At 43.6% G+C, this 27,912-nt stretch overlaps 24 non-coding genes across 24 annotated transcripts; all 24 read right to left on the reverse strand.

Moving 5' to 3' along the window:
* Positions 1 to 629: 629 nt before the first annotated feature.
* On the reverse strand, positions 630 to 712 carry TRNAL-UAG (transfer RNA leucine (anticodon UAG)). The gene has a single exon. It is a non-coding gene; the product is annotated as a tRNA-Leu (tRNA).
* A 2,013-nt stretch (positions 713 to 2,725) lies between these two features.
* Positions 2,726 to 2,808, reverse strand: TRNAL-UAG (transfer RNA leucine (anticodon UAG)). Its single transcript has one exon. It is a non-coding gene; the product is annotated as a tRNA-Leu (tRNA).
* Positions 2,809 to 3,832: 1,024 nt separating this feature from the next.
* Positions 3,833 to 3,915, reverse strand: TRNAL-AAG (transfer RNA leucine (anticodon AAG)). The gene has a single exon. It is a non-coding gene; the product is annotated as a tRNA-Leu (tRNA).
* Positions 3,916 to 4,821: 906 nt separating this feature from the next.
* On the reverse strand, positions 4,822 to 4,904 carry TRNAL-UAG (transfer RNA leucine (anticodon UAG)). Its single transcript has one exon. It is a non-coding gene; the product is annotated as a tRNA-Leu (tRNA).
* Positions 4,905 to 5,928: 1,024 nt separating this feature from the next.
* TRNAL-AAG (transfer RNA leucine (anticodon AAG)) lies at positions 5,929 to 6,011 on the reverse strand. The gene has a single exon. It is a non-coding gene; the product is annotated as a tRNA-Leu (tRNA).
* Positions 6,012 to 8,024: 2,013 nt separating this feature from the next.
* On the reverse strand, positions 8,025 to 8,107 carry TRNAL-AAG (transfer RNA leucine (anticodon AAG)). Its single transcript has one exon. It is a non-coding gene; the product is annotated as a tRNA-Leu (tRNA).
* A 632-nt stretch (positions 8,108 to 8,739) lies between these two features.
* On the reverse strand, positions 8,740 to 8,822 carry TRNAL-UAG (transfer RNA leucine (anticodon UAG)). The gene has a single exon. It is a non-coding gene; the product is annotated as a tRNA-Leu (tRNA).
* Positions 8,823 to 10,835: 2,013 nt separating this feature from the next.
* Positions 10,836 to 10,918, reverse strand: TRNAL-UAG (transfer RNA leucine (anticodon UAG)). The gene has a single exon. It is a non-coding gene; the product is annotated as a tRNA-Leu (tRNA).
* A 1,024-nt stretch (positions 10,919 to 11,942) lies between these two features.
* Positions 11,943 to 12,025, reverse strand: TRNAL-AAG (transfer RNA leucine (anticodon AAG)). The gene has a single exon. It is a non-coding gene; the product is annotated as a tRNA-Leu (tRNA).
* Positions 12,026 to 12,931: 906 nt separating this feature from the next.
* On the reverse strand, positions 12,932 to 13,014 carry TRNAL-UAG (transfer RNA leucine (anticodon UAG)). The gene has a single exon. It is a non-coding gene; the product is annotated as a tRNA-Leu (tRNA).
* Positions 13,015 to 14,038: 1,024 nt separating this feature from the next.
* On the reverse strand, positions 14,039 to 14,121 carry TRNAL-AAG (transfer RNA leucine (anticodon AAG)). Its single transcript has one exon. It is a non-coding gene; the product is annotated as a tRNA-Leu (tRNA).
* A 2,013-nt stretch (positions 14,122 to 16,134) lies between these two features.
* On the reverse strand, positions 16,135 to 16,217 carry TRNAL-AAG (transfer RNA leucine (anticodon AAG)). The gene has a single exon. It is a non-coding gene; the product is annotated as a tRNA-Leu (tRNA).
* A 906-nt stretch (positions 16,218 to 17,123) lies between these two features.
* TRNAL-UAG (transfer RNA leucine (anticodon UAG)) lies at positions 17,124 to 17,206 on the reverse strand. The gene has a single exon. It is a non-coding gene; the product is annotated as a tRNA-Leu (tRNA).
* Positions 17,207 to 18,230: 1,024 nt separating this feature from the next.
* On the reverse strand, positions 18,231 to 18,313 carry TRNAL-AAG (transfer RNA leucine (anticodon AAG)). Its single transcript has one exon. It is a non-coding gene; the product is annotated as a tRNA-Leu (tRNA).
* Positions 18,314 to 20,326: 2,013 nt separating this feature from the next.
* On the reverse strand, positions 20,327 to 20,409 carry TRNAL-AAG (transfer RNA leucine (anticodon AAG)). The gene has a single exon. It is a non-coding gene; the product is annotated as a tRNA-Leu (tRNA).
* Positions 20,410 to 20,600: 191 nt separating this feature from the next.
* TRNAL-CAG (transfer RNA leucine (anticodon CAG)) lies at positions 20,601 to 20,683 on the reverse strand. The gene has a single exon. It is a non-coding gene; the product is annotated as a tRNA-Leu (tRNA).
* Positions 20,684 to 21,315: 632 nt separating this feature from the next.
* TRNAL-UAG (transfer RNA leucine (anticodon UAG)) lies at positions 21,316 to 21,398 on the reverse strand. Its single transcript has one exon. It is a non-coding gene; the product is annotated as a tRNA-Leu (tRNA).
* A 1,023-nt stretch (positions 21,399 to 22,421) lies between these two features.
* Positions 22,422 to 22,504, reverse strand: TRNAL-AAG (transfer RNA leucine (anticodon AAG)). The gene has a single exon. It is a non-coding gene; the product is annotated as a tRNA-Leu (tRNA).
* A 191-nt stretch (positions 22,505 to 22,695) lies between these two features.
* On the reverse strand, positions 22,696 to 22,778 carry TRNAL-CAG (transfer RNA leucine (anticodon CAG)). The gene has a single exon. It is a non-coding gene; the product is annotated as a tRNA-Leu (tRNA).
* A 632-nt stretch (positions 22,779 to 23,410) lies between these two features.
* Positions 23,411 to 23,493, reverse strand: TRNAL-UAG (transfer RNA leucine (anticodon UAG)). Its single transcript has one exon. It is a non-coding gene; the product is annotated as a tRNA-Leu (tRNA).
* A 1,024-nt stretch (positions 23,494 to 24,517) lies between these two features.
* Positions 24,518 to 24,600, reverse strand: TRNAL-AAG (transfer RNA leucine (anticodon AAG)). The gene has a single exon. It is a non-coding gene; the product is annotated as a tRNA-Leu (tRNA).
* Positions 24,601 to 26,613: 2,013 nt separating this feature from the next.
* On the reverse strand, positions 26,614 to 26,696 carry TRNAL-AAG (transfer RNA leucine (anticodon AAG)). Its single transcript has one exon. It is a non-coding gene; the product is annotated as a tRNA-Leu (tRNA).
* A 191-nt stretch (positions 26,697 to 26,887) lies between these two features.
* TRNAL-CAG (transfer RNA leucine (anticodon CAG)) lies at positions 26,888 to 26,970 on the reverse strand. Its single transcript has one exon. It is a non-coding gene; the product is annotated as a tRNA-Leu (tRNA).
* Positions 26,971 to 27,602: 632 nt separating this feature from the next.
* TRNAL-UAG (transfer RNA leucine (anticodon UAG)) lies at positions 27,603 to 27,685 on the reverse strand. The gene has a single exon. It is a non-coding gene; the product is annotated as a tRNA-Leu (tRNA).
* Positions 27,686 to 27,912: the final 227 nt, after the last annotated feature.

Below are 27,912 nucleotides of genomic sequence, written 5' to 3' on the forward strand. Positions count from 1 at the left end.
CATTTGTGGAACCTTCCACAGGCCAGACAGCCATGCAAGTGGGGTACCGAAAAGGCATGCCCTCAATTTATTTATCCTATTATAAGTACTTCCAACAGATCTTTGAACAATCCATAGAGAGCAGAACCTATGAAGAACTCTTTAGACCTTTAAGGCGTACAAAGAGAAAGTGCTATTAACCAGCCACTTGAAAGGCCCAAAGCTGCTTTGAAATTGAGTCAACAGCCACCTCTTGGCTAGCTAAAGCAAATTCAACAAGGAATTTCAATGTCACAACATAGGGTGGAATACGCAAATCTAAGCAGCCCCTGATCACAGCCCTGAGGAAATTGCCGTAAGTGTGCTGGAGTCCAACTGTCTACCAGATGCTAGGCATTCTTCCATATTTGCATGGCCTGTCTGGCCAGGGCATACAAGAGCATGACTCTTCCAGATGAGCTCTTACATGGGTCCTATGCTCATATAGTAAGGACTGCACTTTGTCAGCAAGACTTTATACAACCGAAATATATGAGAAACCCCAGCTCTCTTGACTAGATGAGGACGGCATCACATCCCAGGTGAAGACCAACAGATGCAACTTCCATCAGATGTTAACCTGAAAAAGGAGATTACATCTCCAAAAGTCATGTCAGAAGTGGGATTCGAACCCACGCCTCCAGAGGAGACTGCGGCCTAAACACAGCGCCTTAGACCACTCGGCCATCCTGACAGTGCAGCGTCTTAAGAAATGTATAAAAGTCACTCAGAAATTTCTGCCTCCATGCAAGCCTGAAATAATTTAAACCTTCAAACACAAGGTGCAACTTTATGCACAGGACAATAAACACAGAAGATCACATGTGAAAGCATTTCATTTCACAGGTGTACAATTTTTATGCTTTTAGAATACCTCATACCTCTCACCAGCTATTTAGGGTCCTGTATCCTACTCACAAAATTACCTTGCCTGCGACCTCTCTCTCTACACAAACAACTACTGCACAGGAAGTAGGAAGGCAGAAGGTGGGGCATATTATGCAAATGTATGCTGTCATTGTGCCTTGCAGATTCATGCAGGATTTCTAGATCCTTGCTGGATACAAGAGAGCAGACCTTGTTTCAGATCAACTGTCCCTAGCAGGGAACGTCTGAGCACATGCAGTCTTTTGCTCTCTAGCCCCTGGCCTGGGACTTACCCTCACTGGCTGAGGCGTGAATTTCTGCATACCAACGTTGCATAGATGGTACGTTTGTGGTCGGTTTGGGATGGGTGGGAGGTCAAAAGCAGGGAAAAGTATGTCGCCTTCACTTCTAGTCTCCTCTTCTAGGCCTACCTGCCGTTCACTCACTCTGTCTTTGTTTCATTCTCTCCTTCCTCAACACCCCTTCTCACTCACTCGCTCTATCACTTGTGCTCTTTCCCCTTGCTCTGCATTTCATAGTGGAAACATCTCTTGAATGGAGCATTAGAAAATGAGGTTACATAAAATTAACAATCTACTTATTGGAAACCAAAAATATCACAAGACTGAATGTAACCCATTTCATTAATAAAAGGGACTTTTTAAGCACCCCCCAAAAAACACATAAAACACCACGAGTGCTAGAAGAATATTATACGAGCTTGAAGACAGAATTGGGCAAATTTATTTGCAGTTGAAACTGAAGTTTGTTACTTATTCAGATATTATATGCACTGCCAATTTTTAGCTGAGATTCTAAAAGAACTCAGAGACAAAATGGACTTAAAGTTTTGTCAGAAGTGGGATTCGAACCCACGCCTCCAGGAGAGACTACGGCCTTAATGCAGCGCCTTAGACCACTCGGCCATCCTGACCACATTTGCTTGATCATCTACAGAGAGGGAAAGATATTGCGAACCAAAAAAAGCACACAACTTAGGTCATGAGTGGCTAGAGCAAGAAAAAAACTCACTGCACTTTTCCAAGTAGACAACCATATAAGCCCATGTGAGGGAAATGATCTGATTATTTCTCTCCCAAGAAAAAAGTAGACTAAACACACAATTGTCAGAAGTGGGATTTGAACCCACGCCTCCAGAAGAAACTGCGACCTGAAAGCAGCGCCTTAGACCACTCGGCCATCCTGACTTGCATTTGTGGAACCTTCCACAGGCCAAACAGCCATGCAAGTGGGGTACCGAAAAGGCATGCCCTCAATTTGTTTATCCTATTATAAGTACTTCCAACAGATCTTTGAACAATCCATAGAGAGCAGTACCTATGAAGAACTCTTCAGACCTTTAAGGCGTACAAAGAGAAAGTGCTATTAACCAGCCACTTGAAAGGCCCAAAGCTGCTTTGAAATTGAGTCAACAGCCACCTCTTGGCTAGCTAAAGCAAATTCAACAAGGAATTTCAATGTCACAACATAGGGTGGAATACGCAAATCTAAGCAGCCCCTGATCACAGCCCTGAGGAAATTGCCGTAAGTATGCTGGAGTCCAACTGTCTACCAGATGCTAGGCATTCTTCCATATTTGCATGGCCTGTCTGGCCAGGGCATACAAGAGCATGACTCTTCCAGATGAGCTCTTACATGGGTCCTATGCTCATATAGTAAGGACTGCACTTTGTCAGCAAGACTTTATACAACCGAAATATATGAGAAACCCCAGCTCTCTTGACTAAATGAGGACGGAATCACATCCCAGGTGAAGACCAACAGATGCAACTTCCATCAGATGTTAACCTGAAAAAGGAGATTACATCTCCAAAAGTCATGTCAGAAGTGGGATTCGAACCCACGCCTCCAGAGGAGACTGCGGCCTAAACACAGCGCCTTAGACCACTCGGCCATCCTGACAGTGCAGAGTCTTAAGAAATGTATAAAAGTCACTCAGAAATTTCTGCCTCCATGCAAGCCTGAAATAATTTAAACCTTCAAACACAAGGTGCAACTTTATGCACAGGACAATAAACACAGAAGATCACATGTGAAAGCATTTCATTTCACAGGTGTACAAGTTGTATGCTTTTAAAATACCTCATACCTCTCACCAGCTATTTAGGGTCCTGTATCCTACTCACAAAATTACCTTGCCTGCGACCTCTCTCTCTACACAAACAACTACTGCACAGGAAGTAGGAAGGCAGAAGGTGGGGCATATTATGCAAATGTATGCTGTCATTGTGCCTTGCAGATTCATGCAGGATTTCTAGATCCTTGCTGGATACAAGAGAGCAGACCTTGTTTCAGATCAACTGTCCCTAGCAGGGAACGTCTGAGCACATGCAGTCTTTTGCTCTCTAGCCCCTGGCCTGGGACTTACCCTCACTGGCTGAGGCGTGAATTTCTGCATACCAACGTTGCATAGATGGTACGTTTGTGGTCGGTTTGGGATGGGTGGGAGGTCAAAAGCATGGAAAAGTATGTCGCCTTCACTTCTAGTCTCCTCTTCTAGGCCTACCTGCCATTCACTCACTCTGTCTTTGTTTCATTCTCTCCTTCCTCAACACCCCTTCTCACTCACTCGCTCTATCACTTGTGCTCTTTCCCCTTGCTCTGCATTTCATAGTGGAAACATCTCTTGAATGGAGCATTAGAAAATGAGGTTACATAAAATTAACAATCTACTTATTGGAAACCAAAAATATCACAAGACTGAATGTAACCCATTTCATTAATAAAAGGGACTTTTTAAGCACCCCCCAAAAAACACATAAAACACCACGAGTGCTAGAAGAATATTATACGAGCTTGAAGACAGAATTATGCAAATTAATTTGCAGTTGAAACTGAAGTTTGTTACTTATTCAGATATTATATGCACTGCCAATTTTTAGCTGAGATTCTAAAAGAACTCAGAGACAAAATGGACTTAAAGTTTTGTCAGAAGTGGGATTCGAACCCACGCCTCCAGGAGAGACTGCGGCCTTAACGCAGCGCCTTAGACCACTCGGCCATCCTGACCACATTTGCTTGATCATCTACAGAGAGGGAAAGATATTGTGAACCAAAAAAAGCACACATCTTGGGTCATGAGTGGCTAGAGCAAGAAAAAAACTCACTGCACTTTTCCAAGTAGACAACCATATAAGCCCATGTGAGGAAAATTATCAGATTTTTTCTCTCTCAAGAAAAAAGTAGAGTAAACACACAATTGTCAGACGTGGGATTTGAACCCACGCCTCCAGAAGAGACTGCGACCTGAACGCAGCGCCTCAGACCACTCGGCCATCTTGACTTGCATTTGTGGAACCTTCCACAGGCCAGACAGCCATGCAAGTGGGGTACCGAAAAGGCATGCCCTCAATTTATTTATCCTATTATAAGTACTTCCAACAGATCTTTGAACAATCCATAGAGAGCAGTACCTATGAAGAACTCTTTAGACCTTTAAGGCGTACAAAGAGAAAGTGCTATTAACCAGCCACTTGAAAGGCCCAAAGCTGCTTTGAAATTGAGTCAACAGCCACCTCTTGGCTAGCTAAAGCAAATTCAACAAGGAATTTCAATGTCACAACATAGGGTGGAATACGCAAATCTAAGCAGCCCCTGATCACAGCCCTGAGGAAATTGCCGTAAGTGTGCTGGAGTCCAACTGTCTACCAGATGCTAGGCATTCTTCCATATTTGCATGGCCTGTCTGGCCAGGGCATACAAGAGCATGACTCTTCCAGATGAGCTCTTACATGGGTCCTATGCTCATATAGTAAGGACTGCACTTTGTCAGCAAGACTTTATACAACCGAAATATATGAGAAACCCCAGCTCTCTTGACTAAATGAGGACGGAATCACATCCTAGGTGAAGACCAACAGATGCAACTTCCATCAGATGTTAACCTGAAAAAGGAGATTACATCTCCAAAAGTCATGTCAGAAGTGGGATTCGAACCCACGCCTCCAGAGGAGACTGCGGCCTAAACACAGCGCCTTAGACCACTCGGCCATCCTGACAGTGCAGAGTCTTAAGAAATGTATAAAAGTCACTCAGAAATTTCTGCCTCCATGCAAGCCTGAAATAATTTAAACCTTCAAACACAAGGTGCAACTTTATGCACAGGACAATAAACACAGAAGATCACATGTGAAAGCATTTCATTTCACAGGTGTACAATTTTTATGCTTTTAGAATACCTCATACCTCTCACCAGCTATTTAGGGTCCTGTATCCTACTCACAAAATTACCTTGCCTGCGACCTCTCTCTCTACACAAACAACTACTGCACAGGAAGTAGGAAGGCAGAAGGTGGGGCATATTATGCAAATGTATGCTGTCATTGTGCCTTACAGATTCATGCAGGATTTCTAGATCCTTGCTGGATACAAGAGAGCAGACCTTGTTTCAGATCAACTGTCCCTAGCAGGGAACGTCTGAGCACATGCAGTTTTTTGCTCTCTAGCCCCTGGCCTGGGACTTACCCTCACTGGCTGAGGCGTGAATTTCTGCATACCAACGTTGCATAGATGGTACGTTTGTGGTCAGTTTGGGATGGGTGGGAGGTCAAAAGCAGGGAAAAGTATGTCGCCTTCACTTCTAGTCTCCTCTTCTAGGCCTACCTGCCGTTCACTCACTCTGTCTTTGTTTCATTCTCTCCTTCCTCAACACCCCTTCTCACTCACTCGCTCTATCACTTGTGCTCTTTCCCCTTGCTCTGCATTTCATAGTGGAAACATCTCTTGAATGGAGCATTAGAAAATGAGGTTACATAAAATTAACAATCTACTTATTGGAAACCAAAAATATCACAAGACTGAATGTAACCCATTTCATTAATAAAAGGGACTTTTTAAGCACCCCCCAAAAAACACATAAAACACCACGAGTGCTAGAAGAATATTATACGAGCTTGAAGACAGAATTGGGCAAATTAATTTGCAGTTGAAACTGAAGTTTGTTACTTATTCAGATATTATATGCACTGCCAATTTTTAGCTGAGATTCTAAAAGAACTCAGAGACAAAATGGACTTAAAGTTTTGTCAGAAGTGGGATTCGAACCCACGCCTCCAGGAGAGACTGCGGCCTTAACGCAGCGCCTTAGACCACTCGGCCATCCTGACCACATTTGCTTGATCATCTACAGAGAGGGAAAGATATTGTGAACCAAAAAAAGCACACAACTTAGGTCATGAGTGGCTAGAGCAAGAAAAAAACTCACTGCACTTTTCCAAGTAGACAACCATATAAGCCCATGTGAGGGAAATGATCTGATTTTTTCTCTCCCAAGAAAAAAGTAGAGTAAACACACAATTGTCAGAAGTGGGATTTGAGCCCACGCCTCCAGAAGAGACGGCGACCTGAACGCAGCGCCTTAGACCACTCGGCCATCCTGACTTGCATTTGTGGAACCTTCCACAGGCCAGACAGCTATGCAAGTGGGGTACCGAAAAGGCATGCCCTCAATTTATTTATCCTATTATAAGTACTTCCAACAGATCTTTGAACAATCCATAGAGAGCAGTACCTATGAAGAACTCTTTAGACCTTTAAGGCGTACAAAGAGAAAGTGCTCTTAACCAGCCACTTGAAAGGCCCAAAGCTGCTTTGAAATTGAGTCAACAGCCACCTCTTGGCTAGCTAAAGCAAATTCAACAAGGAATTTCAATGTCACAACATAGGGTGGAATACGCAAATCTAAGCAGCCCCTGATCACAGCCCTGAGGAAATTGCCGTAAGTGTGCTGGAGTCCAACTGTCTACCAGATGCTAGGCATTCTTCCATATTTGCATGGCCTGTCTGGCCAGGGCATACAAGAGCATGACTCTTCCAGATGAGCTCTTACTTGGGTCCTATGCTCATATAGTAAGGACTGCACTTTGTCAGCAAGACTTTATACAACCGAAATATATGAGAAACCCCAGCTCTCTTGACTAGATGAGGACGGAATCACATCCTAGGTGAAGACCAACAGATGCAACTTCCATCAGATGTTAAACTGAAAAAGGAGATTACATCTCCAAAAGTCATGTCAGAAGTGGGATTCGAACCCACGCCTCCAGAGGAGACTGCGGCCTAAACACAGCGCCTTAGAACACTTGGCCATCCTGACAGTGCAGAGTCTTAAGAAATGTATAAAAGTCACTCAGAAATTTCTGCCTCCATGCAAGCCTGAAATAATTTAAACCTTCAAACACAAGGTGCAACTTTATGCACAGGACAATAAACACAGAAGATCACATGTGAAAGCATTTCATTTCACAGGTGTACAATTTTTATGCTTTTAGAATACCTCATACCTCTCACCAGCTATTTAGGGTCCTGTATCCTACTCACAAAATTACCTTGCCTGCGACCTCTCTCTCTACACAAACAACTACTGCACAGGAAGTAGGAAGGCAGAAGGTGGGGCATATTATGCAAATGTATGCTGTCATTGTGCCTTGCAGATTCATGCAGGATTTCTAGATCCTTGCTGGATACAAGAGAGCAGACCTTGTTTCAGATCAACTGTCCCTAGCAGGGAACGTCTGAGCACATGCAGTCTTTTGCTCTCTAGCCCCTGGCCTGGGACTTACCCTCACTGGCTGAGGCGTGAATTTCTGCATACCAACGTTGCATAGATGGTACGTTTGTGGTCGGTTTGGGATGGGTGGGAGGTCAAAAGCAGGGAAAAGTATGTCGCCTTCACTTCTAGTCTCCTCTTCTAGGAATACCTGCCGTTCACTCACTCTGTCTTTGTTTCATTCTCTCCTTCCTCAACACCCCTTCTCACTCACTCGCTCTATCACTTGTGCTCTTTCCCCTTGCTCTGCATTTCATAGTGGAAACATCTCTTGAATGGAGCATTAGAAAATGAGGTTACATAAAATTAACAATCTACTTATTGGAAACCAAAAATATCACAAGACTGAATGTAACCCATTTCATTAATAAAAGGGACTTTTTAAGCACCCCCCAAAAAACACATAAAACACCACGAGTGCTAGAAGAATATTATACGAGCTTGAAGACAGAATTGGGCAAATTAATTTGCAGTTGAAACTGAAGTTTGTTACTTATTCAGATATTATATGCACTGCCAATTTTTAGCTGAGATTCTAAAAGAACTCAGAGACAAAATGGACTTAAAGTTTTGTCAGAAGTGGGATTCGAACCCACGCCTCCAGGAGAGACTGCGGCCTTAACGCAGCGCCTTAGACCACTCGGCCATCCTGACTTGCATTTGTGGAACCTTCCACAGGCCAGACAGCCATGCAAGTGGGGTACCGAAAAGGCATGCCCTCAATTTATTTATCCTATTATAAGTACTTCCAACAGATCTTTGAACAATCCATAGAGAGCAGAACCTATGAAGAACTCTTTAGACCTTTAAGGCGTACAAAGAGAAAGTGCTATTAACCAGCCACTTGAAAGGCCCAAAGCTGCTTTGAAATTGAGTCAACAGCCACCTCTTGGCTAGCTAAAGCAAATTCAACAAGGAATTTCAATGTCACAACATAGGGTGGAATACGCAAATCTAAGCAGCCCCTGATCACAGCCCTGAGGAAATTGCCGTAAGTGTGCTGGAGTCCAACTGTCTACCAGATGCTAGGCATTCTTCCATATTTGCATGGCCTGTCTGGCCAGGGCATACAAGAGCATGACTCTTCCAGATGAGCTCTTACATGGGTCCTATGCTCATATAGTAAGGACTGCACTTTGTCAGCAAGACTTTATACAACCGAAATATATGAGAAACCCCAGCTCTCTTGACTAGATGAGGACGGCATCACATCCCAGGTGAAGACCAACAGATGCAACTTCCATCAGATGTTAACCTGAAAAAGGAGATTACATCTCCAAAAGTCATGTCAGAAGTGGGATTCGAACCCACGCCTCCAGAGGAGACTGCGGCCTAAACACAGCGCCTTTGACCACTCGGCCATCCTGACAGTGCAGCGTCTTAAGAAATGTATAAAAGTCACTCAGAAATTTCTGCCTCCATGCAAGCCTGAAATAATTTAAACCTTCAAACACAAGGTGCAACTTTATGCACAGGACAATAAACACAGAAGATCACATGTGAAAGCATTTCATTTCACAGGTGTACAATTTTTATGCTTTTAGAATACCTCATACCTCTCACCAGCTATTTAGGGTCCTGTATCCTACTCACAAAATTACCTTGCCTGCGACCTCTCTCTCTACACAAACAACTACTGCACAGGAAGTAGGAAGGCAGAAGGTGGGGCATATTATGCAAATGTATGCTGTCATTGTGCCTTGCAGATTCATGCAGGATTTCTAGATCCTTGCTGGATACAAGAGAGCAGACCTTGTTTCAGATCAACTGTCCCTAGCAGGGAACGTCTGAGCACATGCAGTCTTTTGCTCTCTAGCCCCTGGCCTGGGACTTACCCTCACTGGCTGAGGCGTGAATTTCTGCATACCAACGTTGCATAGATGGTACGTTTGTGGTCGGTTTGGGATGGGTGGGAGGTCAAAAGCAGGGAAAAGTATGTCGCCTTCACTTCTAGTCTCCTCTTCTAGGCCTACCTGCCGTTCACTCACTCTGTCTTTGTTTCATTCTCTCCTTCCTCAACACCCCTTCTCACTCACTCGCTCTATCACTTGTGCTCTTTCCCCTTGCTCTGCATTTCATAGTGGAAACATCTCTTGAATGGAGCATTAGAAAATGAGGTTACATAAAATTAACAATCTACTTATTGGAAACCAAAAATATCACAAGACTGAATGTAACCCATTTCATTAATAAAAGGGACTTTTTAAGCACCCCCCAAAAAACACATAAAACACCACGAGTGCTAGAAGAATATTATACGAGCTTGAAGACAGAATTGGGCAAATTTATTTGCAGTTGAAACTGAAGTTTGTTACTTATTCAGATATTATATGCACTGCCAATTTTTAGCTGAGATTCTAAAAGAACTCAGAGACAAAATGGACTTAAAGTTTTGTCAGAAGTGGGATTCGAACCCACGCCTCCAGGAGAGACTACGGCCTTAATGCAGCGCCTTAGACCACTCGGCCATCCTGACCACATTTGCTTGATCATCTACAGAGAGGGAAAGATATTGCGAACCAAAAAAAGCACACAACTTAGGTCATGAGTGGCTAGAGCAAGAAAAAAACTCACTGCACTTTTCCAAGTAGACAACCATATAAGCCCATGTGAGGGAAATGATCTGATTATTTCTCTCCCAAGAAAAAAGTAGACTAAACACACAATTGTCAGAAGTGGGATTTGAACCCACGCCTCCAGAAGAAACTGCGACCTGAAAGCAGCGCCTTAGACCACTCGGCCATCCTGACTTGCATTTGTGGAACCTTCCACAGGCCAAACAGCCATGCAAGTGGGGTACCGAAAAGGCATGCCCTCAATTTGTTTATCCTATTATAAGTACTTCCAACAGATCTTTGAACAATCCATAGAGAGCAGTACCTATGAAGAACTCTTCAGACCTTTAAGGCGTACAAAGAGAAAGTGCTATTAACCAGCCACTTGAAAGGCCCAAAGCTGCTTTGAAATTGAGTCAACAGCCACCTCTTGGCTAGCTAAAGCAAATTCAACAAGGAATTTCAATGTCACAACATAGGGTGGAATACGCAAATCTAAGCAGCCCCTGATCACAGCCCTGAGGAAATTGCCGTAAGTATGCTGGAGTCCAACTGTCTACCAGATGCTAGGCATTCTTCCATATTTGCATGGCCTGTCTGGCCAGGGCATACAAGAGCATGACTCTTCCAGATGAGCTCTTACATGGGTCCTATGCTCATATAGTAAGGACTGCACTTTGTCAGCAAGACTTTATACAACCGAAATATATGAGAAACCCCAGCTCTCTTGACTAAATGAGGACGGAATCACATCCCAGGTGAAGACCAACAGATGCAACTTCCATCAGATGTTAACCTGAAAAAGGAGATTACATCTCCAAAAGTCATGTCAGAAGTGGGATTCGAACCCACGCCTCCAGAGGAGACTGCGGCCTAAACACAGCGCCTTAGACCACTCGGCCATCCTGACAGTGCAGAGTCTTAAGAAATGTATAAAAGTCACTCAGAAATTTCTGCCTCCATGCAAGCCTGAAATAATTTAAACCTTCAAACACAAGGTGCAACTTTATGCACAGGACAATAAACACAGAAGATCACATGTGAAAGCATTTCATTTCACAGGTGTACAAGTTGTATGCTTTTAAAATACCTCATACCTCTCACCAGCTATTTAGGGTCCTGTATCCTACTCACAAAATTACCTTGCCTGCGACCTCTCTCTCTACACAAACAACTACTGCACAGGAAGTAGGAAGGCAGAAGGTGGGGCATATTATGCAAATGTATGCTGTCATTGTGCCTTGCAGATTCATGCAGGATTTCTAGATCCTTGCTGGATACAAGAGAGCAGACCTTGTTTCAGATCAACTGTCCCTAGCAGGGAACGTCTGAGCACATGCAGTCTTTTGCTCTCTAGCCCCTGGCCTGGGACTTACCCTCACTGGCTGAGGCGTGAATTTCTGCATACCAACGTTGCATAGATGGTACGTTTGTGGTCGGTTTGGGATGGGTGGGAGGTCAAAAGCATGGAAAAGTATGTCGCCTTCACTTCTAGTCTCCTCTTCTAGGCCTACCTGCCATTCACTCACTCTGTCTTTGTTTCATTCTCTCCTTCCTCAACACCCCTTCTCACTCACTCGCTCTATCACTTGTGCTCTTTCCCCTTGCTCTGCATTTCATAGTGGAAACATCTCTTGAATGGAGCATTAGAAAATGAGGTTACATAAAATTAACAATCTACTTATTGGAAACCAAAAATATCACAAGACTGAATGTAACCCATTTCATTAATAAAAGGGACTTTTTAAGCACCCCCCAAAAAACACATAAAACACCACGAGTGCTAGAAGAATATTATACGAGCTTGAAGACAGAATTATGCAAATTAATTTGCAGTTGAAACTGAAGTTTGTTACTTATTCAGATATTATATGCACTGCCAATTTTTAGCTGAGATTCTAAAAGAACTCAGAGACAAAATGGACTTAAAGTTTTGTCAGAAGTGGGATTCGAACCCACGCCTCCAGGAGAGACTGCGGCCTTAACGCAGCGCCTTAGACCACTCGGCCATCCTGACCACATTTGCTTGATCATCTACAGAGAGGGAAAGATATTGTGAACCAAAAAAAGCACACATCTTGGGTCATGAGTGGCTAGAGCAAGAAAAAAACTCACTGCACTTTTCCAAGTAGACAACCATATAAGCCCATGTGAGGAAAATTATCAGATTTTTTCTCTCTCAAGAAAAAAGTAGAGTAAACACACAATTGTCAGACGTGGGATTTGAACCCACGCCTCCAGAAGAGACTGCGACCTGAACGCAGCGCCTCAGACCACTCGGCCATCTTGACTTGCATTTGTGGAACCTTCCACAGGCCAGACAGCCATGCAAGTGGGGTACCGAAAAGGCATGCCCTCAATTTATTTATCCTATTATAAGTACTTCCAACAGATCTTTGAACAATCCATAGAGAGCAGTACCTATGAAGAACTCTTTAGACCTTTAAGGCGTACAAAGAGAAAGTGCTATTAACCAGCCACTTGAAAGGCCCAAAGCTGCTTTGAAATTGAGTCAACAGCCACCTCTTGGCTAGCTAAAGCAAATTCAACAAGGAATTTCAATGTCACAACATAGGGTGGAATACGCAAATCTAAGCAGCCCCTGATCACAGCCCTGAGGAAATTGCCGTAAGTGTGCTGGAGTCCAACTGTCTACCAGATGCTAGGCATTCTTCCATATTTGCATGGCCTGTCTGGCCAGGGCATACAAGAGCATGACTCTTCCAGATGAGCTCTTACATGGGTCCTATGCTCATATAGTAAGGACTGCACTTTGTCAGCAAGACTTTATACAACCGAAATATATGAGAAACCCCAGCTCTCTTGACTAAATGAGGACGGAATCACATCCTAGGTGAAGACCAACAGATGCAACTTCCATCAGATGTTAACCTGAAAAAGGAGATTACATCTCCAAAAGTCATGTCAGAAGTGGGATTCGAACCCACGCCTCCAGAGGAGACTGCGGCCTAAACACAGCGCCTTAGACCACTCGGCCATCCTGACAGTGCAGAGTCTTAAGAAATGTATAAAAGTCACTCAGAAATTTCTGCCTCCATGCAAGCCTGAAATAATTTAAACCTTCAAACACAAGGTGCAACTTTATGCACAGGACAATAAACACAGAAGATCACATGTGAAAGCATTTCATTTCACAGGTGTACAATTTTTATGCTTTTAGAATACCTCATACCTCTCACCAGCTATTTAGGGTCCTGTATCCTACTCACAAAATTACCTTGCCTGCGACCTCTCTCTCTACACAAACAACTACTGCACAGGAAGTAGGAAGGCAGAAGGTGGGGCATATTATGCAAATGTATGCTGTCATTGTGCCTTACAGATTCATGCAGGATTTCTAGATCCTTGCTGGATACAAGAGAGCAGACCTTGTTTCAGATCAACTGTCCCTAGCAGGGAACGTCTGAGCACATGCAGTTTTTTGCTCTCTAGCCCCTGGCCTGGGACTTACCCTCACTGGCTGAGGCGTGAATTTCTGCATACCAACGTTGCATAGATGGTACGTTTGTGGTCAGTTTGGGATGGGTGGGAGGTCAAAAGCAGGGAAAAGTATGTCGCCTTCACTTCTAGTCTCCTCTTCTAGGCCTACCTGCCGTTCACTCACTCTGTCTTTGTTTCATTCTCTCCTTCCTCAACACCCCTTCTCACTCACTCGCTCTATCACTTGTGCTCTTTCCCCTTGCTCTGCATTTCATAGTGGAAACATCTCTTGAATGGAGCATTAGAAAATGAGGTTACATAAAATTAACAATCTACTTATTGGAAACCAAAAATATCACAAGACTGAATGTAACCCATTTCATTAATAAAAGGGACTTTTTAAGCACCCCCCAAAAAACACATAAAACACCACGAGTGCTAGAAGAATATTATACGAGCTTGAAGACAGAATTGGGCAAATTAATTTGCAGTTGAAACTGAAGTTTGTTACTTATTCAGATATTATATGCACTGCCAATTTTTAGCTGAGATTCTAAAAGAACTCAGAGACAAAATGGACTTAAAGTTTTGTCAGAAGTGGGATTCGAACCCACGCCTCCAGGAGAGACTGCGGCCTTAACGCAGCGCCTTAGACCACTCGGCCATCCTGACCACATTTGCTTGATCATCTACAGAGAGGGAAAGATATTGTGAACCAAAAAAAGCACACAACTTAGGTCATGAGTGGCTAGAGCAAGAAAAAAACTCACTGCACTTTTCCAAGTAGACAACCATATAAGCCCATGTGAGGGAAATGATCTGATTTTTTCTCTCCCAAGAAAAAAGTAGAGTAAACACACAATTGTCAGAAGTGGGATTTGAGCCCACGCCTCCAGAAGAGACGGCGACCTGAACGCAGCGCCTTAGACCACTCGGCCATCCTGACTTGCATTTGTGGAACCTTCCACAGGCCAGACAGCTATGCAAGTGGGGTACCGAAAAGGCATGCCCTCAATTTATTTATCCTATTATAAGTACTTCCAACAGATCTTTGAACAATCCATAGAGAGCAGTACCTATGAAGAACTCTTTAGACCTTTAAGGCGTACAAAGAGAAAGTGCTCTTAACCAGCCACTTGAAAGGCCCAAAGCTGCTTTGAAATTGAGTCAACAGCCACCTCTTGGCTAGCTAAAGCAAATTCAACAAGGAATTTCAATGTCACAACATAGGGTGGAATACGCAAATCTAAGCAGCCCCTGATCACAGCCCTGAGGAAATTGCCGTAAGTGTGCTGGAGTCCAACTGTCTACCAGATGCTAGGCATTCTTCCATATTTGCATGGCCTGTCTGGCCAGGGCATACAAGAGCATGACTCTTCCAGATGAGCTCTTACATGGGTCCTATGCTCATATAGTAAGGACTGCACTTTGTTAGCAAGACTTTATACAACCGAAATATATGAGAAACCCCAGCTCTCTTGACTAGATGAGGACGGAATCACATCCCAGGTGAAGACCAACAGATGCAACTTCCATCAGATGTTAACCTGAAAAAGGAGATTACATCTCCAAAAGTCATGTCAGAAGTGGGATTCGAACCCACGCCTCCAGACGAGACTGCGGCCTAAACACAGCGCCTTAGACCACTCGGCCATCCTGACAGTGCAGAGTCTTAAGAAATGTATAAAAGTCACTCAGAAATTTCTGCCTCCATGCAAGCCTGAAATAATTTAAACCTTCAAACACAAGGTGCAACTTTATGCACAGGACAATAAACACAGAAGATCACATGTGAAAGCATTTCATTTCACAGGTGTACAATTTTTATGCTTTTAGAATACCTCATACCTCTCACCAGCTATTTAGGGTCCTGTATCCTACTCACAAAATTACCTTGCCTGCGACCTCTCTCTCTACACAAACAACTACTGCACAGGAAGTAGGAAGGCAGAAGGTGGGGCATATTATGCAAATGTATGCTGTCATTGTGCCTTGCAGATTCATGCAGGATTTCTAGATCCTTGCTGGATACAAGAGAGCAGACCTTGTTTCAGATCAACTGTCCCTAGCAGGGAACGTCTGAGCACATGCAGTCTTTTGCTCTCTAGCCCCTGGCCTGGGACTTACCCTCACTGGCTGAGGCGTGAATTTCTGCATACCAACGTTGCATAGATGGTACGTTTGTGGTCGGTTTGGGATGGGTGGGAGGTCAAAAGCATGGAAAAGTATGTCGCCTTCACTTCTAGTCTCCTCTTCTAGGCCTACCTGCCATTCACTCACTCTGTCTTTGTTTCATTCTCTCCTTCCTCAACACCCCTTCTCACTCACTCGCTCTATCACTTGTGCTCTTTCCCCTTGCTCTGCATTTCATAGTGGAAACATCTCTTGAATGGAGCATTAGAAAATGAGGTTACATAAAATTAACAATCTACTTATTGGAAACCAAAAATATCACAAGACTGAATGTAACCCATTTCATTAATAAAAGGGACTTTTTAAGCACCCCCCAAAAAACACATAAAACACCACGAGTGCTAGAAGAATATTATACGAGCTTGAAGACAGAATTATGCAAATTAATTTGCAGTTGAAACTGAAGTTTGTTACTTATTCAGATATTATATGCACTGCCAATTTTTAGCTGAGATTCTAAAAGAACTCAGAGACAAAATGGACTTAAAGTTTTGTCAGAAGTGGGATTCGAACCCACGCCTCCAGGAGAGACTGCGGCCTTAACGCAGCGCCTTAGACCACTCGGCCATCCTGACCACATTTGCTTGATCATCTACAGAGAGGGAAAGATATTGTGAACCAAAAAAAGCACACATCTTGGGTCATGAGTGGCTAGAGCAAGAAAAAAACTCACTGCACTTTTCCAAGTAGACAACCATATAAGCCCATGTGAGGAAAATTATCAGATTTTTTCTCTCTCAAGAAAAAAGTAGAGTAAACACACAATTGTCAGACGTGGGATTTGAACCCACGCCTCCAGAAGAGACTGCGACCTGAACGCAGCGCCTCAGACCACTCGGCCATCTTGACTTGCATTTGTGGAACCTTCCACAGGCCAGACAGCCATGCAAGTGGGGTACCGAAAAGGCATGCCCTCAATTTATTTATCCTATTATAAGTACTTCCAACAGATCTTTGAACAATCCATAGAGAGCAGTACCTATGAAGAACTCTTTAGACCTTTAAGGCGTACAAAGAGAAAGTGCTATTAACCAGCCACTTGAAAGGCCCAAAGCTGCTTTGAAATTGAGTCAACAGCCACCTCTTGGCTAGCTAAAGCAAATTCAACAAGGAATTTCAATGTCACAACATAGGGTGGAATACGCAAATCTAAGCAGCCCCTGATCACAGCCCTGAGGAAATTGCCGTAAGTGTGCTGGAGTCCAACTGTCTACCAGATGCTAGGCATTCTTCCATATTTGCATGGCCTGTCTGGCCAGGGCATACAAGAGCATGACTCTTCCAGATGAGCTCTTACATGGGTCCTATGCTCATATAGTAAGGACTGCACTTTGTCAGCAAGACTTTATACAACCGAAATATATGAGAAACCCCAGCTCTCTTGACTAAATGAGGACGGAATCACATCCTAGGTGAAGACCAACAGATGCAACTTCCATCAGATGTTAACCTGAAAAAGGAGATTACATCTCCAAAAGTCATGTCAGAAGTGGGATTCGAACCCACGCCTCCAGAGGAGACTGCGGCCTAAACACAGCGCCTTAGACCACTCGGCCATCCTGACAGTGCAGAGTCTTAAGAAATGTATAAAAGTCACTCAGAAATTTCTGCCTCCATGCAAGCCTGAAATAATTTAAACCTTCAAACACAAGGTGCAACTTTATGCACAGGACAATAAACACAGAAGATCACATGTGAAAGCATTTCATTTCACAGGTGTACAATTTTTATGCTTTTAGAATACCTCATACCTCTCACCAGCTATTTAGGGTCCTGTATCCTACTCACAAAATTACCTTGCCTGCGACCTCTCTCTCTACACAAACAACTACTGCACAGGAAGTAGGAAGGCAGAAGGTGGGGCATATTATGCAAATGTATGCTGTCATTGTGCCTTACAGATTCATGCAGGATTTCTAGATCCTTGCTGGATACAAGAGAGCAGACCTTGTTTCAGATCAACTGTCCCTAGCAGGGAACGTCTGAGCACATGCAGTTTTTTGCTCTCTAGCCCCTGGCCTGGGACTTACCCTCACTGGCTGAGGCGTGAATTTCTGCATACCAACGTTGCATAGATGGTACGTTTGTGGTCAGTTTGGGATGGGTGGGAGGTCAAAAGCAGGGAAAAGTATGTCGCCTTCACTTCTAGTCTCCTCTTCTAGGCCTACCTGCCGTTCACTCACTCTGTCTTTGTTTCATTCTCTCCTTCCTCAACACCCCTTCTCACTCACTCGCTCTATCACTTGTGCTCTTTCCCCTTGCTCTGCATTTCATAGTGGAAACATCTCTTGAATGGAGCATTAGAAAATGAGGTTACATAAAATTAACAATCTACTTATTGGAAACCAAAAATATCACAAGACTGAATGTAACCCATTTCATTAATAAAAGGGACTTTTTAAGCACCCCCCAAAAAACACATAAAACACCACGAGTGCTAGAAGAATATTATACGAGCTTGAAGACAGAATTGGGCAAATTAATTTGCAGTTGAAACTGAAGTTTGTTACTTATTCAGATATTATATGCACTGCCAATTTTTAGCTGAGATTCTAAAAGAACTCAGAGACAAAATGGACTTAAAGTTTTGTCAGAAGTGGGATTCGAACCCACGCCTCCAGGAGAGACTGCGGCCTTAACGCAGCGCCTTAGACCACTCGGCCATCCTGACCACATTTGCTTGATCATCTACAGAGAGGGAAAGATATTGTGAACCAAAAAAAGCACACAACTTAGGTCATGAGTGGCTAGAGCAAGAAAAAAACTCACTGCACTTTTCCAAGTAGACAACCATATAAGCCCATGTGAGGGAAATGATCTGATTTTTTCTCTCCCAAGAAAAAAGTAGAGTAAACACACAATTGTCAGAAGTGGGATTTGAGCCCACGCCTCCAGAAGAGACGGCGACCTGAACGCAGCGCCTTAGACCACTCGGCCATCCTGACTTGCATTTGTGGAACCTTCCACAGGCCAGACAGCTATGCAAGTGGGGTACCGAAAAGGCATGCCCTCAATTTATTTATCCTATTATAAGTACTTCCAACAGATCTTTGAACAATCCATAGAGAGCAGTACCTATGAAGAACTCTTTAGACCTTTAAGGCGTACAAAGAGAAAGTGCTCTTAACCAGCCACTTGAAAGGCCCAAAGCTGCTTTGAAATTGAGTCAACAGCCACCTCTTGGCTAGCTAAAGCAAATTCAACAAGGAATTTCAATGTCACAACATAGGGTGGAATACGCAAATCTAAGCAGCCCCTGATCACAGCCCTGAGGAAATTGCCGTAAGTGTGCTGGAGTCCAACTGTCTACCAGATGCTAGGCATTCTTCCATATTTGCATGGCCTGTCTGGCCAGGGCATACAAGAGCATGACTCTTCCAGATGAGCTCTTACATGGGTCCTATGCTCATATAGTAAGGACTGCACTTTGTTAGCAAGACTTTATACAACCGAAATATATGAGAAACCCCAGCTCTCTTGACTAGATGAGGACGGAATCACATCCCAGGTGAAGACCAACAGATGCAACTTCCATCAGATGTTAACCTGAAAAAGGAGATTACATCTCCAAAAGTCATGTCAGAAGTGGGATTCGAACCCACGCCTCCAGACGAGACTGCGGCCTAAACACAGCGCCTTAGACCACTCGGCCATCCTGACAGTGCAGAGTCTTAAGAAATGTATAAAAGTCACTCAGAAATTTCTGCCTCCATGCAAGCCTGAAATAATTTAAACCTTCAAACACAAGGTGCAACTTTATGCACAGGACAATAAACACAGAAGATCACATGTGAAAGCATTTCATTTCACAGGTGTACAATTTTTATGCTTTTAGAATACCTCATACCTCTCACCAGCTATTTAGGGTCCTGTATCCTACTCACAAAATTACCTTGCCTGCGACCTCTCTCTCTACACAAACAACTACTGCACAGGAAGTAGGAAGGCAGAAGGTGGGGCATATTATGCAAATGTATGCTGTCATTGTGCCTTGCAGATTCATGCAGGATTTCTAGATCCTTGCTGGATACAAGAGAGCAGACCTTGTTTCAGATCAACTGTCCCTAGCAGGGAACGTCTGAGCACATGCAGTCTTTTGCTCTCTAGCCCCTGGCCTGGGACTTACCCTCACTGGCTGAGGCGTGAATTTCTGCATACCAACGTTGCATAGATGGTACGTTTGTGGTCGGTTTGGGATGGGTGGGAGGTCAAAAGCAGGGAAAAGTATGTCGCCTTCACTTCTAGTCTCCTCTTCTAGGCCTACCTGCCGTTCACTCACTCTGTCTTTGTTTCATTCTCTCCTTCCTCAACACCCCTTCTCACTCACTCGCTCTATCACTTGTGCTCTTTCCCCTTGCTCTGCATTTCATAGTGGAAACATCTCTTGAATGGAGCATTAGAAAATGAGGTTACATAAAATTAACAATCTACTTATTGGAAACCAAAAATATCACAAGACTGAATGTAACCCATTTCATTAATAAAAGGGACTTTTTAAGCACCCCCCAAAAAACACATAAAACACCACGAGTGCTAGAAGAATATTATACGAGCTTGAAGACAGAATTGGGCAAATTAATTTGCAGTTGAAACTGAAGTTTGTTACTTATTCAGATATTATATGCACTGCCAATTTTTAGCTGAGATTCTAAAAGAACTCAGAGACAAAATGGACTTAAAGTTTTGTCAGAAGTGGGATTCGAACCCACGCCTCCAGGAGAGACTGCGGCCTTAACGCAGCGCCTTAGACCACTCGGCCATCCTGACCACATTTGCTTGATCATCTACAGAGAGGGAAAGATATTGTGAACCAAAAAAAGCACACATCTTAGGTCATGAGTGGCTAGAGCAAGAAAAAAACTCACTGCACTTTTCCAAGTAGACAACCATATAAGCCCATGTGAGGGAAATGATCAGATTTTTTCTCTCTCAAGAAAAAAGTAGAGTAAACACACAATTGTCAGAAGTGGGATTTGAACCCACGCCTCCAGAAGAGACTGCGACCTGAACGCAGCGCCTTAGACCACTCGGCCATCCTGACTTGCATTTGTGGAACCTTCCACAGGCCAGACAGCCATGCAAGTGGGGTACCGAAAAGGCATGCCCTCAATTTATTTATCCTATTATAAGTACTTCCAACAGATCTTTGAACAATCCATAGAGAGCAGTACCTATGAAGAACTCTTTAGACCTTTAAGGCGTACAAAGAGAAAGTGCTATTAACCAGCCACTTGAAAGGCCCAAAGCTGCTTTGAAATTGAGTCAACAGCCACCTCTTGGCTAGCTAAAGCAAATTCAACAAGGAATTTCAATGTCACAACATAGGGTGGAATACGCAAATCTAAGCAGCCCCTGATCACAGCCCTGAGGAAATTTCCGTAAGTGTGCTGGAGTCCAACTGTCTACCAGATGCTAGGTATTCTTCCATATTTGCATGGCCTGTCTGGCCAGGGCATACAAGAGCATGGCTCTTCCAGATGAGCTCTTACATGGGTCCTATGCTCATATAGTAAGGACTGCACTTTGTCAGCAAGACTTTATACAACCGAAATATATGAGAAACCCCAGCTCTCTTGACTAGATGAGGACGGAATCACATCCCAGGTGAAGACCAACAGATGCAACTTCCATCAGATGTTAACCTGAAAAAGGAGATTACATCTCCAAAAGTCATGTCAGAAGTGGGATTCGAACCCACGCCTCCAGAGGAGACTGCGGCCTAAACACAGCGCCTTAGACCACTCGGCCATCCTGACAGTGCAGAGTCTTAAGAAATGTATAAAAGTCACTCAGAAATTTCTGCCTCCATGCAAGCCTGAAATAATTTAAACCTTCAAACACAAGGTGCAACTTTATGCACAGGACAATAAACACAGAAGATCACATGTGAAAGCATTTCATTTCACAGGTGTACAATTTTTATGCTTTTAGAATACCTCATACCTCTCACCAGCTATTTAGGGTCCTGTATCCTACTCACAAAATTACCTTGCCTGCGACCTCTCTCTCTACACATACAACTACTGCACAGGAAGTAGGAAGGCAGAAGGTGGGGCATATTATGCAAATGTATGCTGTCATTGTGCCTTGCAGATTCATGCAGGATTTCTAGATCCTTGCTGGATACAAGAGAGCAGACCTTGTTTCAGATCAACTGTCCCTAGCAGGGAACGTCTGAGCACATGCAGTCTTTTGCTCTCTAGCCCCTGGCCTGGGACTTACCCTCACTGGCTGAGGCGTGAATTTCTGCATACCAACGTTGCATAGATGGTACGTTTGTGGTCAGTTTGGGATGGGTGGAGGTCAAAAGCAGGGAAAAGTATGTCGCCTTCACTTCTAGTCTCCTCTTCTAGGCCTACCTGCCATTCACTCACTCTGTCTTTGTTTCATTCTCTCCTTCCTCAACACCCCTTCTCACTCACTCGCTCTATCACTTGTGCTCTTTCCCCTTGCTCTGCATTTCATAGTGGAAACATCTCTTGAATGGAGCATTAGAAAATGAGGTTACATAAAATTAACAATCTACTTATTGGAAACCAAAAATATCACAAGACTGAATGTAACCCATTTCATTAATAAAAGGGACTTTTTAAGCACCCCCCAAAAAACACATAAAACACCACGAGTGCTAGAAGAATATTATACGAGCTTGAAGACAGAATTGGGCAAATTAATTTGCAGTTGAAACTGAAGTTTGTTACTTATTCAGATATTATATGCACTGCCAATTTTTAGCTGAGATTCTAAAAGAACTCAGAGACAAAATGGACTTAAAGTTTTGTCAGAAGTGGGATTCGAACCCACGCCTCCAGGAGAGACTGCGGCCTTAACGCAGCGCCTTAGACCACTCGGCCATCCTGACCACATTTGCTTGATCATCTACAGAGAGGGAAAGATATTGTGAACCAAAAAAAGCACACATCTTAGGTCATGAGTGGCTAGAGCAAGAAAAAAACTCACTGCACTTTTCCAAGTAGACAACCATATAAGCCCATGTGAGGGAAATGATCAGATTTTTTCTCTCTCAAGAAAAAAGTAGAGTAAACACACAATTGTCAGAAGTGGGATTTGAACCCACGCCTCCAGAAGAGACTGCGACCTGAACGCAGCGCCTTAGACCACTCGGCCATCCTGACTTCCATTTGTGGAACCTTCCACAGGCCAGACAGCCATGCAAGTGGGGTACCGAAAAGGCATGCCCTCAATTTATTTATCCTATTATAAGTACTTCCAACAGATCTTTGAACAATCCATAGAGAGCAGTACCTATGAAGAACTCTTTAGACCTTTAAGGCGTACAAAGAGAAAGTGCTATTAACCAGCCACTTGAAAGGCCCAAAGCTGCTTTGAAATTGAGTCAACAGCCACCTCTTGGCTAGCTAAAGCAAATTCAACAAGGAATTTCAATGTCACAACATAGGGTGGAATACGCAAATCTAAGCAGCCCCTGATCACAGCCCTGAGGAAATTGCCGTAAGTGTGCTGGAGTCCAACTGTCTACCAGATGCTAGGCATTCTTCCATATTTGCATGGCCTGTCTGGCCAGGGCATACAAGAGCATGACTCTTCCAGATGAGCTCTTACATGGGTCCTATGCTCATATAGTAAGGACTGCACTTTGTCAGCAAGACTTTATACAACCGAAATATATGAGAAACCCCAGCTCTCTTGACTAGATGAGGACGGAATCACATCCCAGGTGAAGACCAACAGATGCAACTTCCATCAGATGTTAACCTGAAAAAGGAGATTACATCTCCAAAAGTCATGTCAGAAGTGGGATTCGAACCCACGCCTCCAGAGGAGACTGCGGCCTAAACACAGCGCCTTAGACCACTCGGCCATCCTGACAGTGCAGAGTCTTAAGAAATGTATAAAAGTCACTCAGAAATTTCTGCCTCCATGCAAGCCTGAAATAATTTAAACCTTCAAACACAAGGTGCAACTTTATGCACAGGACAATAAACACAGAAGATCACATGTGAAAGCATTTCATTTCACAGGTGTACAATTTTTATGCTTTTAAAATACCTCATACCTCTCACCAGCTATTTAGGGTCCTGTATCCTACTCACAAAATTACCTTGCCTGCGACCTCTCTCTCTACACAAACAACTACTGCACAGGAAGTAGGAAGGCAGAAGGTGGGGCATATTATGCAAATGTATGCTGTCATTGTGCCTTACAGATTCATGCAGGATTTCTAGATCCTTGCTGGATACAAGAGAGCAGACCTTGTTTCAGATCAACTGTCCCTAGCAGGGAACGTCTGAGCACATGCAGTTTTTTGCTCTCTAGCCCCTGGCCTGGGACTTACCCTCACTGGCTGAGGCGTGAATTTCTGCATACCAACGTTGCATAGATGGTACGTTTGTGGTCAGTTTGGGATGGGTGGGAGGTCAAAAGCAGGGAAAAGTATGTCGCCTTCACTTCTAGTCTCCTCTTCTAGGCCTACCTGCCGTTCACTCACTCTGTCTTTGTTTCATTCTCTCCTTCCTCAACACCCCTTCTCACTCACTCGCTCTATCACTTGTGCTCTTTCCCCTTGCTCTGCATTTCATAGTGGAAACATCTCTTGAATGGAGCATTAGAAAATGAGGTTACATAAAATTAACAATCTACTTATTGGAAACCAAAAATATCACAAGACTGAATGTAACCCATTTCATTAATAAAAGGGACTTTTTAAGCACCCCCCAAAAAACACATAAAACACCACGAGTGCTAGAAGAATATTATACGAGCTTGAAGACAGAATTGGGCAAATTAATTTGCAGTTGAAACTGAAGTTTGTTACTTATTCAGATATTATATGCACTGCCAATTTTTAGCTGAGATTCTAAAAGAACTCAGAGACAAAATGGACTTAAAGTTTTGTCAGAAGTGGGATTCGAACCCACGCCTCCAGGAGAGACTGCGGCCTTAACGCAGCGCCTTAGACCACTCGGCCATCCTGACCACATTTGCTTGATCATCTACAGAGAGGGAAAGATATTGTGAACCAAAAAAAGCACACAACTTAGGTCATGAGTGGATAGAGCAAGAAAAAAACTCACTGCACTTTTCCAAGTAGACAACCATATAAGCCCATGTGAGGGAAATGATCTGATTTTTTCTCTCCCAAGAAAAAAGTAGAGTAAACACACAATTGTCAGAAGTGGGATTTGAGCCCACGCCTCCAGAAGAGACGGCGACCTGAACGCAGCGCCTTAGACCACTCGGCCATCCTGACTTGCATTTGTGGAACCTTCCACAGGCCAGACAGCTATGCAAGTGGGGTACCGAAAAGGCATGCCCTCAATTTATTTATCCTATTATAAGTACTTCCAACAGATCTTTGAACAATCCATAGAGAGCAGTACCTATGAAGAACTCTTTAGACCTTTAAGGCGTACAAAGAGAAAGTGCTCTTAACCAGCCACTTGAAAGGCCCAAAGCTGCTTTGAAATTGAGTCAACAGCCACCTCTTGGCTAGCTAAAGCAAATTCAACAAGGAATTTCAATGTCACAACATAGGGTGGAATACGCAAATCTAAGCAGCCCCTGATCACAGCCCTGAGGAAATTGCCGTAAGTGTGCTGGAGTCCAACTGTCTACCAGATGCTAGGCATTCTTCCATATTTGCATGGCCTGTCTGGCCAGGGCATACAAGAGCATGACTCTTCCAGATGAGCTCTTACATGGGTCCTATGCTCATATAGTAAGGACTGCACTTTGTTAGCAAGACTTTATACAACCGAAATATATGAGAAACCCCAGCTCTCTTGACTAGATGAGGACGGAATCACATCCCAGGTGAAGACCAACAGATGCAACTTCCATCAGATGTTAACCTGAAAAAGGAGATTACATCTCCAAAAGTCATGTCAGAAGTGGGATTCGAACCCACGCCTCCAGACGAGACTGCGGCCTAAACACAGCGCCTTAGACCACTCGGCCATCCTGACAGTGCAGAGTCTTAAGAAATGTATAAAAGTCACTCAGAAATTTCTGCCTCCATGCAAGCCTGAAATAATTTAAACCTTCAAACACAAGGTGCAACTTTATGCACAGGACAATAAACACAGAAGATCACATGTGAAAGCATTTCATTTCACAGGTGTACAATTTTTATGCTTTTAGAATACCTCATACCTCTCACCAGCTATTTAGGGTCCTGTATCCTACTCACAAAATTACCTTGCCTGCGACCTCTCTCTCTACACAAACAACTACTGCACAGGAAGTAGGAAGGCAGAAGGTGGGGCATATTATGCAAATGTATGCTGTCATTGTGCCTTGCAGATTCATGCAGGATTTCTAGATCCTTGCTGGATACAAGAGAGCAGACCTTGTTTCAGATCAACTGTCCCTAGCAGGGAACGTCTGAGCACATGCAGTCTTTTGCTCTCTAGCCCCTGGCCTGGGACTTACCCTCACTGGCTGAGGCGTGAATTTCTGCATACCAACGTTGCATAGATGGTACGTTTGTGGTCGGTTTGGGATGGATGGGAGGTCAAAAGCAGGGAAAAGTATGTCGCCTTCACTTCTAGTCTCCTCTTCTAGGCCTACCTGCCGTTCACTCACTCTGTCTTTGTTTCATTCTCTCCTTCCTCAACACCCCTTCTCACTCACTCGCTCTATCACTTGTGCTCTTTCCCCTTGCTCTGCATTTCATAGTGGAAACATCTCTTGAATGGAGCATTAGAAAATGAGGTTACATAAAATTAACAATCTACTTATTGGAAACCAAAAATATCACAAGACTGAATGTAACCCATTTCATTAATAAAAGGGACTTTTTAAGCACCCCCCAAAAAACACATAAAACACCACGAGTGCTAGAAGAATATTATACGAGCTTGAAGACAGAATTGGGCAAATTAATTTGCAGTTGAAACTGAAGTTTGTTACTTATTCAGATATTATATGCACTGCCAATTTTTAGCTGAGATTCTAAAAGAACTCAGAGACAAAATGGACTTAAAGTTTTGTCAGAAGTGGGATTCGAACCCACGCCTCCAGGAGAGACTGCGGCCTTAACGCAGCGCCTTAGACCACTCGGCCATCCTGACCACATTTGCTTGATCATCTACAGAGAGGGAAAGATATTGTGAACCAAAAAAAGCACACATCTTAGGTCATGAGTGGCTAGAGCAAGAAAAAAACTCACTGCACTTTTCCAAGTAGACAACCATATAAGCCCATGTGAGGGAAATGATCAGATTTTTTCTCTCTCAAGAAAAAAGTAGAGTAAACACACAATTGTCAGAAGTGGGATTTGAACCCACGCCTCCAGAAGAGACTGCGACCTGAACGCAGCGCCTTAGACCACTCGGCCATCCTGACTTGCATTTGTGGAACCTTCCACAGGCCAGACAGCCATGCAAGTGGGGTACCGAAAAGGCATGCCCTCAATTTATTTATCCTATTATAAGTACTTCCAACAGATCTTTGAACAATCCATAGAGAGCAGTACCTATGAAGAACTCTTTAGACCTTTAAGGCGTACAAAGAGAAAGTGCTATTAACCAGCCACTTGAAAGGCCCAAAGCTGCTTTGAAATTGAGTCAACAGCCACCTCTTGGCTAGCTAAAGCAAATTCAACAAGGAATTTCAATGTCACAACATAGGGTGGAATACGCAAATCTAAGCAGCCCCTGATCACAGCCCTGAGGAAATTTCCGTAAGTGTGCTGGAGTCCAACTGTCTACCAGATGCTAGGTATTCTTCCATATTTGCATGGCCTGTCTGGCCAGGGCATACAAGAGCATGGCTCTTCCAGATGAGCTCTTACATGGGTCCTATGCTCATATAGTAAGGACTGCACTTTGTCAGCAAGACTTTATACAACCGAAATATATGAGAAACCCCAGCTCTCTTCACTAGATGAGGACGGAATCACATCCCAGGTGAAGACCAACAGATGCAACTTCCATCAGATGTTAACCTGAAAAAGGAGATTACATCTCCAAAAGTCATGTCAGAAGTGGGATTCGAACCCACGCCTCCAGAGGAGACTGCGGCCTAAACACAGCGCCTTAGACCACTCGGCCATCCTGACAGTGCAGAGTCTTAAGAAATGTATAAAAGTCACTCAGAAATTTCTGCCTCCATGCAAGCCTGAAATAATTTAAACCTTCAAACACAAGGTGCAACTTTATGCACAGGACAATAAACACAGAAGATCACATGTGAAAGCATTTCATTTCACAGGTGTACAATTTTTATGCTTTTAGAATACCTCATACCTCTCACCAGCTATTTAGGGTCCTGTATCCTACTCACAAA

The sequence above is a fragment of the Lissotriton vulgaris genome, chromosome 8 (assembly GCF_964263255.1).
Source record: "Lissotriton vulgaris chromosome 8, aLisVul1.2, whole genome shotgun sequence".
Taxonomy (NCBI): Eukaryota; Metazoa; Chordata; class Amphibia; order Caudata; family Salamandridae; genus Lissotriton; species Lissotriton vulgaris.